Source organism: Onychomys torridus, chromosome 9, assembly GCF_903995425.1.
Source record: "Onychomys torridus chromosome 9, mOncTor1.1, whole genome shotgun sequence".
NCBI lineage: Eukaryota > Metazoa > Chordata > Mammalia > Rodentia > Cricetidae > Onychomys > Onychomys torridus.
Genome location: NC_050451.1, coordinates 65,708,542 through 65,722,515, shown reverse-complemented (window position 1 = coordinate 65,722,515; position 13,974 = coordinate 65,708,542). Strand labels below are relative to the sequence as shown.

Sequence of the window (13,974 nt, the reverse complement as noted above, 5' to 3'; positions counted from 1 at the left end):
ACCACTGAGTGCAGGGGAGGTGTGACTCATCCTCTGAACATATCTCTGCCATCTCAAAGGAATTCCAGATGGTATTAAAATAAAGTGAGATCTCAGGCAAAACAGGCTATACATACTTGAATAAGATGAGAGCCATTTCTGAAGAATCCCAAAGTATATGAAGCCACTGGGTTTCCCCTTCACACAGTCCTTAAGGTAAAAACAAAAAGCAATTTGTCTGCAAGTACCTTTTGCAGTGGACCTATGGTGGTCATTTGCTGACTATCCTGCAATCAAACAATCACACAAAAGTAACCTCTTTGTCAAGCTTCTGTCTCCATTCTCAGGAGGCGCCAGATGAGCAGGAATGGAGAAGGAGTGGGATCCTAAATAGTCTCTGGGATCTGGGGCCCTAGCTCCTGTGAGAGGTCACCCAATGGTCAGAGCCTGTGAGCCAGCTTCTCCTGGGACCTCAGGCCCCAGGTCCTGTGAGAGGTCACCCGATGGTCAGAGACTATAAAGCTAGCTTCTCCTCCTACTTTCTGGCAAGTGTCAGGAATAAATGTTCATAAAATAAAGTTGAAGGCACAAATAGAGAAAGACAGGAAACTCTGGAGATCCTGTTGATGTTTTCGATGTCTATGCTGTGTGGCTGGGCACAAGCTCCCTGGGGACAGAGGACGATGCTGATTCCTATCTCCTCTACACAGGTGATAGATGTCCAATTGTGCATACTCTTCCCTCTACCTTACTTAATAAAGGCAGCAACCTTGCCTGAGCTCCAGGGACCCCGAGAGGTGCTGGGAGGGGGAGAGTAACCACATCCAATCCCCAAGTCCCATCCCCAGCTCCATAGCAAACTATCTGCTGTGGCCTCCCCTTCGTCTCTGCCCCACCTCCAGATTTTCACACAGACCTTCTCCTATAACTTCCTCACCACCTTAACCCTTGGTCTCCACCTCCAACTCCTGAAGGCATTCCCTGGGAACCTGCCGGCCATGCCAGTCAGGGAAGCAGGTAGGCAAGCTTCAGATCCTCACTCCCCTCCTCTCCTCCAAATCCAACCCCTCACTCTCATTCCCAGCTCTGCAGCATGACCTGCTGTGGCCTCTGCTCCCTCACTGCCCCCCTCCATTCCCAGGGGGACTCTGCAGATCCTGCCTGCATGCCTGGAGATCTTAACAGGCTGAACTTTTCCCTTAAATGACAGAAAACAAGAAAACTGTTGCTTATGGGAAACATAAGATGCTGGATCCTCACTTAAAACAGGTCTAGAAAGTTCCAGCATTTAGTATTATCAGAGACCCTATAGTACATAAGTGATACTGAGCTCCTGGAAATCTAGTGGTGAATAAGTTCCCTGCCCTAATAGAACAGGTATTCTGGTTGGCAAGACAAAACACACAAGCAAACAACACACACATACATACATACATACATACACACACACATAGAGTAGCATGTGGCTAATGGAAAGACAAAACACACAAGCAAATAACATACACACATACACACACACACACACACACACACACACACACACACACACACACACACACACACACACACACACACTCACACACACAGAGTAGCATGTGGCTAATGGAGACTAAAGGGATCTGGGGTACCAGCCATCTTGGGCAGAGTTCGAGGCAGTCTTCAGAACAACATGACTCAGGCTGGAAAGGAAGAGTCAGAAAGACGTGCCAAGCCCTGGTTCTGGTCGAGAGCAGCCCAGGCAGCAAATGGAGGTTGAGCTCTACCTACATGTTTTAGGTACCAAGTCAGTGGTGAGCAGCAGGGGCCACATCCCCCAAGGGCTTATGGGTTCAGAAGGGGATCTTATGTCAGTCGCACAGCAAGGGAGGTGTTTAGAAGGGACCTGAAGTCCTTTGCTACCTCTCAGGATATCTTCAGCTCAGCTACCTTCTAAAGACTCCCCTACACCCTCGCCAAATTTTGGCTGCATTTCAGATGTTCCCCATCTCCTCAATTTCTGCTTTCTCATTATTTGTAGTTCAATGGAGAAAAATAGACAATTTGTTCTAAATAAACCAACTGTAAATATAAAAGATCTCCCACTTACTAGTACACTCATCCCTTACTGTATCAATGACTTGAACAGAAAGAACCAAACCCAGGAAAGAGTGACTGCACACCATAAACACCCCCACCCCTGCTCCTGCATCCCCAGGCCTGGTTTGCAGGGAGATTCCCTGGAAGTGCACCCCTTCTGAAAAGGGCGGCCATGGGCAGGACTCCACTACCCACTTCCCATCTGAGCTGTCAACACCTCCCCTTGGGTCTGTTGAAGCTTATTGTTCCCACAATGCCTGCAGCACTGTTGGTTAAGCTGGCTCAGCCAACCATAAAATCATAGAAGAATCAGCCTGGCGCATCTTCTTGCCTCAGAATTGATGACAACTTACGTCTCTGAGAATGCCAGAACAGGCCCATCCACCAACTGGGCAGGAAGAGACAGACTGTAACAGAGTCTGAATTTTACTTCTAGGAGAAAAGATTTTAGCAACACCACCTGTTTTTCACATTGGTTTTGTCAAGTTCATTGTCTTAAATCTGTATCTTCTTTGGTTTCCCTAATAGAGGACAAACCAAAGACAAAAGCATGGAAATGAAATGATTTCACAAAACCCACAGAGCCTTGTGGAAGAACATAACTTACTACATGCTGCCAGGAAGTGACAAGATACCTATGTAAGAAGAGCAAACTTTAAATACATTCATTAATGGTGTGAAGATAAAAGTTATCTTTGATTGAAAAAGGGAAAAACTGATAAAGACATCAAAGACATCGAAGAGAAAGATCTGGAAGTGAATTTCCTAAATAATCACCAATGAGATAAATACAGGTGCAACTGTAGGGCATTGCATTCACGCAGGCCCAAAGGGAAGACTTCTGTCTGGAAACTGGAGGTAATAACCGGAGGTAATGGCTGCCACCAGACACTACAAACCATGGCTGATGCACCACATCCTGGAGCTTGAGAGGTTCCTACAAGCCACACTAGGACCAAACAATAACTAACATCTGACAGGTAGCTCAGCATGTGTGTGTGTGCGGGGGGGGGGGGGGGGGGGGGGCCGGCTCTGCTAATAACAAGATATGGCTGTGAACCCCGGAAAACAGCCATCCCGGCCCTCAGTGCTGCTGCCCAAGGAAGGTGACACCTTAAATTGTTTCTTACACATCATTGTTCCCACCTCTGCATGAGTAAGGCTCTCTTTTCTGCAAGAACCTGGCCAGAGGATCACAAAAACACTAAAACCATTACAGAAAGGCCAGTTTTCTACACATGGTTAAAGGTTTTTATTATTTTGTGTGTGTGTTTATCTTCCTCATTTTTTTTTGTTTTTTTTTTTTTTTTTTTAAATTCCAAGACAGGGTTTCTCTGTGTAGCCCTAGCTATCCTGGAACTCAATCTGCAAACCAGGTGGCCTCAAACTCAGATCTGCCTGCCTCAGCCTCCAAGTGCGGGCGGGGACGAAAGGCATGTAAACACTACCACCCAGCAGATTTTTTTTTTTAATCTTTTGAGTGTAACAGATACAAACTATGCTCAGAAATACGACAACTGCTTTGGAACTGACTCAAATTTCTGATCATTTGAACACATTGAAGAGAAGGTGTGTCTCTTTCAGAGGAAACAAACTATGAGAAAAGTAACATTTTTTTTTTTAAATAAAAATTGAACAAACTTCCTTACAAGTAAAACAATACCCAGCCTCCTATTTATCCCTGCCCAAGCCATCATTAGAATCATTCCAGTTTCAAGTCACAGAATCCTAATTCTAAGTGACAGGGAGAACTCATGGGCAGATTTCACTGAAAAAATCCAAGCCTAAGGGTTAGGGCATGGGTGGTGGGCCAAGGTGCTTACATGATGAGAACCTTTCCAGATATCTTTATTCTGTTATGATCTGCAGTGGTTTTTATTTTTTCCTTTTTATTTTGGGACAGGGTTTCTCGTGGCACGGGCTAGGCTTGATCTCTGTATGTAGTCAAAGATGATTCTCGAACACCTGATCATCCTGCATCCATCTCTCAAGTGCTAGGATTACAAGCTTGAACCACCACACCCAGCCAGATGCTTCATTTATAATCAAGTTAACTGAAAACATAATGACTACACAATTTCCATTAATCATATCCCATCAAAATATCAGATTTGAATTATGAAAAGAAGAATAAGCAGACTTCTGATAATTCAACAAAGTTGTCCTTAGCCCTAAAGTTTCCAGGGTTTCCCAGGGGTTTGTAGGGTGAGAGAGCAGCCTTGTGAATGGTGGATTAGTGGCAACTTGAAAATTCACCAACTGACAAATGTATTTTTAGCCAGCCATTAAGCCCTGAACAAGAATAGCAGCATACTGAGTGCTAATGTGTGGTCCTTGTGTTTAACCCCAAAGCTAGTGAAATAACGATGAGTATTATTACAGCTTCATTGGGGATGGCTTAGCCAGTCCATCTCCCCACTTCATCAAAGCAGGGGTTTTGCCTCCACTATGATCAAAGACATCTCATGCAAAAACAGCCTGGGGTCAGTGACGCAGAACTTTCTGGATAGTGTTTTCTCTTTTAACAGAACTGAAATTTATAATTACTTTAAATACACTGACTGTGTAAGTCGATCTAGAAGGCTCTTGCATGTGTATTATGTGTGTTCTGAGCATCTCAGGTATCCAATACAAATGGTATCTTGCCATAACAATCCAGCTCCAGGACTGCAGGTTTCAGGACCATCATGGAAGCTTGAACTCTAGTAACCATTTAGGCCTCCCTGAAGTCCACAGTCAGGTCTTCCTGTTTCAGGAGAGACTAACACTGAAGCATGAAGGTCAGGTTATAAGCTGCAGTGTTGACTGTGATGCTCAAGTAGGCACCCGACTCCAGCTCTGGGGGGACGTGGGCAATGCATGGGCTCCAGTCAGAGACCCAAGTGTGCCATTCTTCATGGGACATTACAAGAGTTCTGCTAACACAGGTTTCTCACCTTATACCTGGCTGTAGACAAAGTACACCCAATTCCTGAGATTGGATGAAGCTCTACATGCATCTCAAAGTAGCCTGGTGCAGCAATTAGCCACCACAGTACCTAAGAAGCCAGAACTCCCAGGGTGTCATGTGACTTTCCCACTGGCACACACTGAATGAACACCGTCATAACGTTTTTTTTCCTTAAAACCTTCTAACAGCTCTTTCCAGGATACTTGTATAAGGCAGAGAATTTGTGCTTTGTATTGCCTTAGAAGAATTAACTATCTGGGTTCAATAAACCATTTGAGATATTACAACAGTAATTTAAACCATCAGTTTGTACTATCCAAGCAAGGCTTTCATATCACAAAATATGGCTCCTGATTTTTTGTGAGTTAGATCATAAGTAATCCATAATGGTTAGAAAATAGTCTGCCGCTGTAATTCTGCTGTATTTCAGTAACAGTTCTGGAATCCCTGAATCACCATAGTCAAGTGTCTTAGCTAGGGTTTCTATTGCTGTGAAGAGACACCATAGCCACAACAACTCTTAAAAAGGAAAATGTTTCATTGTGGTGGCAGCTTACAGTTTCAGAGGTTTAGTCCAGTATCATCATGGCTGGGAGTACGGCAGTGTGTAGGCAGACATGGTGCTGGAGAATTTTACATTTTGATAGGCAAGCAATAGGAAATGGTCTGTCTCACTGGGTATGGCTTAAACATATATGAGACCTCAAAGCCCAATTCCACAGTGATGCTCTTCCTTCAATAAGGCCACACCTACTCCAACAAGGCTACACCTCCAAAAAGTGCCACTCCCTTTGGAGGTCATTTTCTTTCAAATCACCACATTCCACTTTCTGGCCCCCACAGGTTTATAGCTACATCATAATGCAAAAATGCATTCAAGCCAACTGCAAAAGTCACCATAGTCTATAACAGTCTCAAACTTAAGTAAAAGTCTCAAGTTCAAAGTCTCTTCTAAAATTCATGCGATCTCTAATTGTAATCTATAAAATCAAAATCAAAAAGCAGATAAAATACTTCCAACATATAATGACACAGGATCTACTTTACCATTCCAAAATATAGGTAAGGGAGCCTAGTGAGGAAATACTGGACCAAAGCAAGACCTAAAACCAGCTGGGCAAACTCCAAACTCTGCATCTCCATGTCTGATGTCAAAACTCTCTTCAGATCTCCAACTCCAGTCAGCTTTGTTGACTGCAACACATTTCTTTCTCTTGGACTGGTTCCACTCCCTGTTAGCAGCTTTCCTTGGAAGGTATCTCATAGCTCTGGCATCTCTAACATCTTAAGAACTCTAAGGCAATCCAGGCTTCAAACTTCCAGCTTCATGCAATGGCCTCTCTCAGTCTCCATTCAAGGACACCCCTGATACATGCTTGGCTTCAATGGCTTTCCTTAGACATGGAGGCAAATTCCATAGCCCCTTCCTTCTATCCTTAACTACAAAACCACATGGCTGATTCTGCCAAGTTCTGCTGCTTGCTGGGGCTGGAACATGGGCCCCTCATTCAATTACATTTCCACCAGCTTTCTGTCCGTCCTTCACTGGGTAAGCCTGGCTGTCCTGAAACAAGCTCTGTAGACCAGGCTGGCCTCAAACTCAGCCTCTGCCATCCCAGTGCTGGGTTTAAAGGTATGTACCACCACACCCAGCTCTAAGCTTTTCTTTAATTCCTTTTCCCAAGTGGGAAACTTAGCTGGATGGGATCTTGCCCTGAGGTCACCACTCCCTTTATTCCATTTCTTAATTTGTTTATCTCCTTGAACACAGGATTTAATTCTATTCTGCTTCCTGTGTCCCTTTTCTCAATCTGTATATTTTGTATTTTTACTTGCTCAGCTTGCTTCTTTTCATTATAAATCTTCATCAGAGTTAATACTAATCACCATAGATCAAAGTCTATATTAGGCTGTTTTGAGATTTCCTCTGCCGAAGGAACTAACCCAAAACTATCCACTTTAGTCTGAGGCAGACTCTTTGGACAAGGGCAAAAAAGCAGCCAGATTCCTCACCAAAACATCACAAGAACAATCTCTAGGCCACATATTAATATTCATCTTCTCTATAACCTCTTGAGCAAGGGCTCACAGTTCATCAAATCACACTCAGCACCACTGTCTTCCATGCCCCTACTGGTATGGCCCATTAAGCAGTGCTTAAAGCATTCCATTGATTTCCTAACTCAAATTCCCAAAGTCTGTATATATACTATATATATATATATATATATATATATATATATATATATATATATATATATTATATAGTCAGGACTATCACAGCAATGCCCCACTCCCAGTACCAACTTCTGTCTTAGATAGGGTTTCCATTGCTATGAAGAGACACTATGAACATAGCAACTCGTACAAGAAAAACATTTAATTAGTGTGACTTGCTTAAGTTCAGTGGTTCAGTCCATTATCTGCATGGTGGGACATGGCAGTATGCAGGTAGATTATGGTGCTGGAGAATTTTACAACTTGATAGGCAGGCAAGAGGAAATGGTCTGTCTCACTGGGCTTGGCTTGAACATATATGGACCTCAAAGCCCACCTCTACAGTGACACCTCCTCCAACAAGGCCACATCTCCTAATAGTGACATTTCCATTTTCTTTCAAACCACCCCAAGAGAATTTTTATTTAATTTTTTCACTTATTATTAGTATGTGTGTTCATGCACGATGTTTTGGGTAGGTGTGCCAAGGTGAACACATGGAGGTCAAATAGCCAAGAACTGATTCTTTCTACCATGTGGGCACCAGGACTCAAACCCAGATTCTCAGGCTAAATGCCAAGCACCTTTACCTACTGAACCATCTCAGAAACTTTATTTCCAAGGTTTTAATATACGTAAAATTGGAGATCTTACCTCTTCAAGAAATGCTTTCTCCAACCCTTCTCTAAGGACTCACTCCTAACAGAACAGAGCTGGCAGTGGCCAGTTAGAAGATTTCAGGAAGGAACTATTAAACCAGGTTGGGGGCTTATTTGTCCTCTAACAATTACGTGGTGGCGTATGCATTTCATAACGGTCCAGATATCTCAAAGCTACTGAGCACTTTGATATACCAAAGCCACTTTTATCAAAAAAGTTACGCTGCGATGCAGTCAGATTTGCTAGTCACAGGTTTAAGAAGCTGCGATCCCTGGCGGCTGTATTTGATGAGAGGAGGGCCACAGCCCGGAAGAGCCCTCAGCACCTTTACAGCAATTTCAATGATCCCCTGTCCGATGGTACAGGTGCTGCTCTAGCCTACTGGGGATTCCCTAAGCTGCCTCTTCCATGGCTGTCTCAGGCAGAGCAGGCGAGCATGACCAGCACAGATGCCCCTGAGCTCCAGAGTGAAGCCATTTCCAGTTAAGGGACACTCAGTAAGCTAGAGGCATTTCAATTCTTCTCTCTCTCTCTCTCTCTCTCTCTCTCTCTCTCTCTCTCTCTCTCTCTTCTCAGAAGGCTGAGTTTTAGAAACTAAATTTTACTCTGCGCCCTCTTGTATTTCAGCATCCTGCTGGCCTGTCTGGGTATTCTATCCTGGTCTTTGACTCTCCCCCATGCTCTGATGCTCAAATCCCAGTCTCCATCCTCTGTAGGACGAGCCGAGGCCCCAAGCACTGTCACTCTGACAGACTTCTGATCTCTCACCAACCCTCTTGGAGGGTTCTGACTGAGGGAGGCAAATGCTGAAAAAGAAAACTCTGAAGTATTCATGGACAGCCTCAACCTCACTGAGGAAGGCTTCTCTGATGTCCTGAAGGGGGTAATACAAGGGAGGCTACAAGCTGATTCGGTTTTTTGAAATCCGTAGCAGCCACAGGAAAGGGCTCACCTCTAGTCTGGGAGATAAACAACACATCATAACATATTTATTAGCCTGGAGCCTTTTACTGTATTCAAAGAGCCTTCTCGCTTTTCCTTTTGCCCTTACTCTTGCCCTTTCTCTTTCTCATTTACACGAACTCCCAGGGCCAGAAGAGACTTTGGGGGCTAAGGTTAAGCTCCGGCTGCCCTTTGCCCTCCTCCGTCTCCGTTCATCTCTTCAACTCCCCTCCCATTCACTTAAAATTGTTACTGCCTACAGGATTGGCCCAACTAAGATCATGGCCACTGGGACTGTATTTGATGAGAGGAAGTAAATAGTATAAATATGATAAGGGTGATATAATACTTTCTGCCTAGGTCAGGACTGGTTGTAACCTTCCAGTTACGAATGGAAGGACCAACCCAAGCATAAGATCTACCTGATCTCACACACATCAATATAAGACTAGGGCTTCAGTGTTCCACTAAGATAATGTGTAAACAAACCATACTTCAGCCAAATAAATAGCAAATTTTGAAGACTTTCAGCTTTAAAGTAGAGACACACCCTTAGTTAGGGGAGGAGAAACTTTATTATAAATTAGTTTAGGGATGTGATTTTGTCCTGACTGAATCATTCACCATCACCACCACCACCATCAACATCATCAAAACCTAGGTATTTTTGGAATGCCCAGAAAGAGAATTTAACTCTGGAGCTTATGATACCCTGTAAGGGGTAGGAAAGGACATTGAATGGTATTATAAATGGGAGATATGGGCAGTCACAGGCAACCTAATGACACCTCTGGTCCTTAAACACAGGTGTGAGGCCTATGGTGATAAGCAAGACACAGATGATGGCAACACAACTGAATGTAAGCAGCACTGTTGGATTTAGGCCTGGCTGGCTCCTGCTCCATCAACCATGTTGAACTGGGAAACAGACACTGAGTCATCTATGCAGTAACAACACGGGTCCAGTAAATGCAGGGTCACCATTATTCTAACTCATGTACACAAAGATGGGAGCAGGGAAGCACAGTTCTTCAGGCAGCCTGGGCTAGACCCTTGGCTGCCCCGAGAGGGGTCAGAAGTAAAGCTCTTGTCTCCAAGCTTGTAACACTCACCACTTCTTGGGAACCAGCTCACTTCCGGTGCTGGGCCCCCTTGCGGTCCCCTTTGGGGACTCTTTGCTTTGGCTTCTGATTTTGCAAGTTGTCAGGTCCTGCAAACAATGAGAAGGAGGGGGTTTAAAGACATTCGGGGCAATGAACAATCAGAAGGCACAGCTATGAGAAAGACTTGGTGATCGTCACTTAAGGCAGACGTGGTTTTGTTGTTGTTCTTGTTTCTCAATCTAGACACTGAACGAAAATACACAGTACCTGTCCAAGGACACAAATGTCACCTGTAGGGAGGAACACAGAAGCAATTGCACATGGGCCCTACATAATGAAACATTCCTGCATATTTGTGACTCCTGTAAAATTTTTCACCTCTCCAAAAAAGTACACAGGATGCAAAGGTATCCACTTGATCAGAAGAAACACAGGAACAAAGAGGGAGCATTGGTATTCACTTAACAGTATCCAGGGCTGCAAGCCCCCTACCTTGAAAGAAATCCTTAGTGACCTTATTGCCATTGGAAATGCTTTTTATTTTACTTTTTAAAGAAGTAAATTTTTATTTATTTTTCTCTTATGTGCACTGGTGTTCCACTTACATGTGTGTCTATGTGTGTCTGTGTGTCTATGTGTGTCTGTATGTCTATGTGTGTCTGTATGTCTGTGTGTCTGTGTGTCTATGTGTGTCTGTATGTCTATGTGTGTCTGTATGTCTGTGTGTCTGTGTGTCTGTGTGTCTATGTGTGTCTGTGTGTTTGTGTGAGGGCGTCAGATCCCCTGGAACTGCAGTTTCAGACAGCTGTGAGCTGCCATGTGGGTGGAAGAGAATCCGGGTCCTCTGGAAAGATATCCAGTCCTCTTAACCACTGAGCCATCTCTCCAGGCCCAGGAAATGCTTTTTAAAAGAATGACTTCTCTCTAGTTCCATACAATTTACAAAGCAATTTAGCAAACATTATCATCTTTGATTTTTATAATGGTTTTTATATCTCTAGTTTTAAAACAAAGAAAATAGGTACCTCCCCAACACCAACAAGACACATATGGCAGCAAGAACATGCGGACTTGGTTACAAATGCAGGCTGAAAACCAGGTTTCTTACCTTAGTATTTATACACACACACACACACACACACATATATGTATGTATATATACACACACACATATATATATATACATGTATATTTATCATTTGTGTGTATGTGTGACATGCATATATATACATATATATATGTGTGTATATATATATATATGATATGTATTATGTGTGCAAAGTGCTGGTGTGCATGTGCTGTGGGGCACATGTAAAAGTCAGAGGATGATGAAGTTAATTCTCTCCTGCCCCATTTTCATGAGTCCCAAAGACTGAACCCAGGTCATCGGCGCTTCACCTGCTGAGCTGTCTACTCTGCACCCTGAACCAGGCTTCCCGACTCCTAGACCCATATATTTATTGTTACACCAATGGCACTCTGCCTGTTTTCAGAACCAAGCCCTTTTTACCTCAGGCAAGAATTACTACCTTTCAAGACATTTTCTAAGAGCTTTACATGCAATAAAATGGCTCTTCCCTGCACTTTATCAGATCTATCCACCAAGAGTTAAATGCTATTGATGATTCCATTCATACCATGAGATAATAAAGTCTAAAAAACAAATCTTGGGGCTAAACAAACAGGCCAGAGGTTAAGAGCACCTAATGCTTTTGCAGAGGATGGGAGGCAGAGGTGGTAAATTCCCAGCATCCACATGGCCATTTGCAACTACCTGTAACTCCAGTTCTAGGCGATCTGATACCTACTTCTGGCTTCCAGAAGCTCCTGCATTCATGCAAACAGTGCACATCTATAACACAGGCACGCACACACACACACACACACACACACACACACACACTTAAAGAGAACAAATATGGAATAGACTCAGAACATGCTAGTATAGTCGGGAAGCTTTCATAAGTTAAAAAGAAGAAAAAGAAAAACAAGAAAAAAAATGAGCAACAACAAAAAATAAAAAGGAAAATCGCCCAAGGTAAGAAGCCGCATGGAAAATGCATTAGGAGAGCATGGCTTTGGCTGAGCCCTAACAGTCACAAAAGTCACAGCCGCCTCCAGGAGTGTGCATGTTCTCGACCGTTTGTCTTCTCACCCTCGCCTTCTGTGGACCAAATCTTGTTCATGTCACATCACTGTGTGGTACTTCTTGATATTCTGTAAAACATTCCATTTAGACATGTTGACTTCCCTAATTAGTCTATAAATACTTGACTTTTACCCACTACTTTAGTGAGTGAGATAATTACTGAGGAAAGGCCGAAGCGTTTATGGTCAATCAGATGAGGAGAAAGGGAATATGGTCTTTTAGACAAGGAAAATGTAAAACATTGTGAGGCCAGGCAGAAGCTATTAGCAGGATCAATATCTTGACTGGTACCTTAATAAATCATTGCATCAAAGCCTTGACACAGGATAGAGAAAACCCCAGTCTGTCTCCCCTATAAGCTTCCAAATTAGAAAATAAAACTCTATTTAAATTACAAAGACCTTATTGGTATACACGGAATATGACAAGTTCCTGAAGCGGTCTCTGGATTCCGGGTGCATAAAGAGCACTGAATCATCAGTGAGGGAAGAGAAGTAGAAAGACAAAGAGCACAGCCCTTCTCCAGGCTGCACTTTCTAATTTGCAAGTAGTAAATATGTATGAATCTGCTCCACTGCAGCTATGGATGACATACTGCTTTCTAGAGATTGCAAGGAGTGGAGAAATCAAAGCAGAGGATGGTCTGGGGTCACGATCAGCTTCCTCTCCCAGGTAATAGTTCTCAGGCTTTCTACCACCTTCCACTCACACTTCTTACATCCCCACCCTTTGGGTACCATTTCCTAAAATGAAAAGCACTCCGACAGCGCGAGATGCTCACTGTATGGTATGCAGCATCCCGGGGTGAGTTCTCACTGTGTCAGGAGAGGTGAACAACGGTAAATTTCTCTAACCCCTTAATCATGCCCATTGCCTTTGATGGTCCCAGGAAAACATGCAAACAACTAAAAGAAGTTGCTAGGCTTGCCAGTCCAGTTTTCTTTTGTAACTTCAAGACTATTTGTCTTTTCTCACATGTAGCAAAAACCAAAAGGATTTGGCAGAGAGTGTTGCCATGGAAATCAGCCTTTCCCTTGGGGTGCTGTAGCTCCTTACTTCTTGAGATGGCATGGGAGAGGGTAGACAATATTTTGACTCGCTTCTGCTTTGCACTTGTGGTGTTTAATTAAAATAGTTTTTCTTGGGAGCTCCATTTACTGGGGATCTCTCCAACCTCGGGATGATAAAGCTGAGAACAGCTCATGTCTTAAGATGTGTTTAGAAGACTCACAGCTGGAAGATCAACACCAAACGAAAGCCAAGCTCCCTAAGCAACTCGCAATGTTCATTTGTGATTAATTAAGACTTTTTTAGTTGAACAAATATTTTCAAGCACTTAAATGTTAGACAGGCTTGATGGTAATTATATGTTTTTAAAAGAGTCCAGAAGTTTCTAATCTCGAAAAGGTTGACACTCTTAAGGAAGGCATACACACATAAAAAGTTAACTAGCTGAAGATTTGGCTTATGATATAAAAAGGTGACGATCGGAAGTGCCACATACGCGTATGTGTCAACAGGGGGATATGGCAGATTTACAAAAGACATCTTTATTACAGGCTATCGGGGGAGGGCTCTTGGGAGGTGGTAAATGAGCTGGTTGTGACCTGAGGAAATAAGGGAGGAAGGGGACACACTCCAATTGGTACAGGAAGCTTGATGGAAGCCATGTGGAAGCACACAGCCCAAGTCAGAGAGAATGGACACTGCAGACGACAAGCGGGTCCCCAAAAGCTAGGACATTGAGTAGACTGAGTCTCAAGCCCCAAGCCTCTTTCTTAGGATGGAAGAGATGTGGCAGGTCAGATGGCTGCTTATTGCAGCTCCAAGTCGGAACAGGAAGTAGAGTCAAATGAGCATTTCATTTGTGACCAAGAGATGACAGAGGATGCAGGGAA

At 43.5% G+C, this 13,974-nt stretch overlaps 1 protein-coding gene across 4 annotated transcripts in view; it reads right to left on the bottom strand.

The window, feature by feature from the left end:
• The window catches only part of Enox1 (ecto-NOX disulfide-thiol exchanger 1), a 560,595-nt gene that overhangs the window by 334,048 nt on the left and 212,573 nt on the right, over nt 1–13,974 (bottom strand). For all 4 annotated transcript variants that reach the window (XM_036199546.1, XM_036199549.1, XM_036199548.1 and 1 more), the window contains one exon: nt 9,937–10,034. The gene's annotated coding sequence lies outside the window, so the exon portion shown is untranslated. The remainder of the gene's footprint in view (nt 1–9,936; nt 10,035–13,974) is intronic.